This window comes from Oratosquilla oratoria, chromosome 27 (genome assembly GCF_046742065.1).
Source record: "Oratosquilla oratoria isolate Oo_2021 chromosome 27, ASM4674206v1, whole genome shotgun sequence".
NCBI classification, from domain to species: Eukaryota; Metazoa; Arthropoda; class Malacostraca; order Stomatopoda; family Squillidae; genus Oratosquilla; species Oratosquilla oratoria.
The window spans coordinates 56,719,620-56,723,898 of NC_134803.1; positions in this window are offsets into that span (position 1 = coordinate 56,719,620).

The window sequence follows — 4,279 nt, forward strand, 5'->3', positions numbered from 1 at the left end:
GATGTTTGATAACAGATGCTCTCTGATCACTGTATCATTCTTTGCGCGGTCGAATGTACATTGTCACAAATGTACATATCTCGTTACACTTACTAAGGAGCTTTGAGGAACTTGAGGAACTTTTGTACATTTGGAGGAAGACATTTCAACACAGTGTTTGCTAGGATTTATTCAAATAAGGTTAAAAATCAGCCAATAACATCCCTGGGCAATCATCGTAAGACAGAAAGACCCCAGTGGAAGTCCCAGCGTTGCGGATTTCCTCAAAGCCTCTGGATGTTACTCCACGAAGACTACAGAAAGTCTTAAGACCTACTTAAAGCTGCTCTATTGTTTCAGAACCTGGAAGACAGTGACACAATCCTCTACGAAGTCCCACCGCCGAAGACAAAAAGAAATAGAATATAAGAATGAAGGAGACCGCAAGAGACCATAAGGCCTACACTAGGCAGTTCCATGTCCATAACCACCTATCATCCCCATCCATAGAGTTGTCTAACCTTCCCTTAAAACAACCAATAGTTTCAGCGCTCACTACTAGATGGTTACTAAGTCTATTCCATTCGTTAACCACTCTATTGGTGGGCCAGTTTTTGTCTATTGCCATCTTGAAGCTAAAGAGTGGTTCCCTGGGCGTAGGGTGAAGAGCCTCTCCCGTGGTTCGAGACCCGCTTCAGAGTGCCAATTTCAGGGCTCGCTCGCTCTGAGGCACCGCCACCGCGAGGCGAGAGGGCCGTTGACCCAAGCAAGGTCCGGCACTTGTGACGTGCAATGCCAACGGGTGCCAAGCCAGAGAGAGAGAGAGAGAGAGAGAGAGAGAGAGAGAGAGAGAGAGAGAGAGAGAGAGAGAGAGAGAGAGAGAGAGAGAGAGAGAGAGAGAGAGAGAGAGAGAGATGAATATGAGGGGAAACCAGGATTTTAGAAAGATGTTCTTAGTTGATGGAAGCAAAAAGTGAAACGAGAGAAAATGAACTTGAAGGAGAAGTGGAGGGAAGAGTGGCCAGTGAAGAAAATCAGAACAAAAACTTGAGAGAAAATGTCTGAGAAGAATATTGATAAAAGAAAAAAATCTGGTGACAATTGTTCATTATTATGTGGACACAAGTGATACAGATATTCTTTCTTTTTCTTATTTTTTTCTTTCTTCTTCTTTAAGGGCAACTTATGATAGCTCAATTATTCATTCCCAAATGTGTAACAAAATAAAATTAATAAAAGACAGTCATTGTCTTATAACAAACCCTTTAAGGCGCAGAGGTGTATCCAAAATAAATAAAGCCATTTCACTTTAGACAGATTAAACTCATCAAATAATACCCTGGGTGTTTACGAGTAAACAGAGTCCGTTTTTGGAGCAACAGAGCGATTGACTTATGGAATAGACTCAGTAACCATGTAGTGGTGACCGCTGAAACTGTTGGTTGTTTTGAGAGAAAGTTAAATAACTTTATGGAAAGGGATGACAGGTAATAAGGGACATAGAACTGCCTAGTGTAGACTTTATGGCCTCTTGCAATCTCCTACATTCTTATGTTTTTACGTTCACTCAGAGTTTTTTTTTTTCAATGGAGGCATCCTTTGGTGGATGAAGCAAAGAGGGTTCCTACTGGACTCCTGCCTCTTGCAGTCTCCTTCATTCTTCTTATGCTCAAGAGTCTGTGAATAACGAGGACTGCGCATTGGGAAGCGATAGCTAGTCAGTGACACCTGTCCGGCCGGCCGGCCGGCCGGCAGACTCTGAGGAGAGACAAACGAGCTCTCTGCCAGTGGCGACAGGAGCGAGACTCGGAATGATCTGTCCCTCCCTTTGGGAGCTGACGAATCGTGTCTATGTTGTCAGCAACCTCGGGATCGGCTGACATAATGACCTCCTGGTGACAAGGAGTTGGAGTAGCGAAGCACGAGACCTTTTGGTACATAGAAAAGTCGATTAGAAAAATATTTGAAAAAAAATGGGAAGACATTTATGGGTTGCTGTCCAATGCCTGGCCATTATTTCCTGTCAGGTTCCCAAATTCGACGACAATCGTTGCCATTACTGACAACAGATGGCGTTCTATTGCTAAACTATTTTACAAATATGCAAGGTAATTTAGTTTACGTTGAAATAGCGCAGAAGAAGAACAGATGTTTTGGAGTGTTATTCGTTTGTCATAGAACATACCGAGAAACTGTCGGCCCAACAATATTATTCCCCTCAAAGGAAGTGTGCGTCTGTGTGTGTGTGTGTGTGTGTGTGTGTGTGTGTGTGTGTGTGTGTGTGTGTGTGTGTGTGTGTGTGTGTGTGTGTGTGTGTGTGTGTGTGTGTGTGTGTGTGTGTGTGTGTGTGTGTGTGTGTCTGTTGTGTATGTACGTATATGTATGTATGTATGTATATATATATATATATATATATATACATGTATATATATATATAATATATATATATATATATATATATATATATATATATATATATATACGGAACATATTATATAGCAAATAACTACAGACATGATTACTATTCCTACTCTTTGTTGCATGACCTTAGACGCTCGGTGACCGACCGGATTAGAGCGTCGCTACTTGCGGCGGAGGTCGAGGTGACGGCGATTCGAATCCTGCCGCCAGCGAGTTGGACCAAGGACATGGTTCATTAGATTCCACGCCACAAGGTCCTCTGCAAGGGGCACCGTCCTAGCCTCCTGAGAGGGGGGGAAGTCTGCGTCGTTCAGCATTGGCTCAGACGACAGAAGTGGTTAACTTATCTATCGTTAAGTGGTTGTAACCATCTGGGGAGTCCACTCTCCAAACGCAATTTCTATTTTCTATTTTATCTTATTGATATATCTATTTTCACAGAAAGTTCTTATATAGATCGGTTGGCCCCCGGCAGCTTTGCTCCTAACTGCCTTTAAGCAAATTTTACATAAGAATGAAAAGGTTTGGAGATTAAGTTAACGTGGCCATGAGACACTTTTAACATTCTTTATTACGGCCAATCAGAAATGCCTGATGTTTAACAGAAGATAATATTTAAAGAGTGCCACCACCGCCCCCATAAAGTAAGAGTTAAAAGTTATTGATGCAATATCACTGTGACGGGAGAAGTTAATCAAATACGAAAAACCATGAAGGAAAAGACAAAAGAGAGAGAGAGAGAGAGAGAGAGAGAGAGAGAGAGAGAGAGAGAGAGAGAGAGAGAGAGAGAGAGAGAGAGAGAGAGAGAGAGAGAGAGAGAGAGAGAGAGAGAGAGAGAGAGAGAGAGAGAGAGAGAGAGAGAGAGAGAGAGAGAGAGAGAGAGAGAGAGAGAGAGAGAGAGAGAGAGAGAGAGATAGAGAGAGAGAGAGAGAGAGAGAGAGAGAGAGAGAGGAGAGAGAGAGAGAGAGAGAGAGAGAGAGGAGAGAGAGAGAGAGAGAGAGAGAGAGAGAGAGAGAGAGAGAGAGAGAGAGAGAGAGAGAGAGAGAGAGAGAGAGGAGAGAGAGAGAGAGAGAGAGGAGAGAGGGGAGAGATGGAGAGACAGGAGAGAGAGAGAGAGAGAGAGATATACGTGATAAAATAGTTGGGTGTTTCCTATGATAAAATCAATGCAAATTGCCTGTCAAGAGTAAGCTTAAAAGCAGGGAGAGGGGGAGGGAGAGTGAGAGAGGGAGAGAGGGAGAGAGAGAGAGTGGGAGATTGAGAGATTGAGAAAATGGGAGAGTAGGAGAGAGAGGGAGAGATGGAAAGAGGGAGAGAGAGAGAGAGAGGGAGAGAGAGAGAGAGAGAGAGAGAGAGAGAGAGAGAGAGAGAGAGAGAGAGAGAGAGAGAGAGAGAGAGAGAGAGAGAGAGATAGAGAGAGATGGAGAGGGGAGAGAGAGAGAGTGAGAGGGAAAGAGAGAGAGAGAGAGAGAGAGAGAGAGAGAGAGAGAGAGAGAGAGAGAGAGAGAGAGAGTGGGAGATTGAGAGATTGGGAGAGTAGGAGAGAGAGGGAGAGATGGAAAGAGGGAGAGAGAGAGAGATAGAGAGAGAGAGAGAGAGAGAGAGAGAGAGAGAGAGAGAGAGAGAGAGAGAGAGAGAGAGAGAGAGAGAGAGAGAGAGAGAGAGAGAGAGGGGGAGAGAGAGAGAGAGAGAGAGAGAGGGAGGGAGGGAGAGAGAGAGATGGAGGGAGAGAGGGAGGGAGGAGGGAGGCTGGGAGAATGGGAGAGAGGAAGAATACCTCCATCAGTTTGGCGGCGACTGCCTTCCAGGGCGCCCGAAATCGTCTGTCATTACAAACTGATACATTCCACCCAGTCGCCCCTCCCCGCTCTCGCCGAGA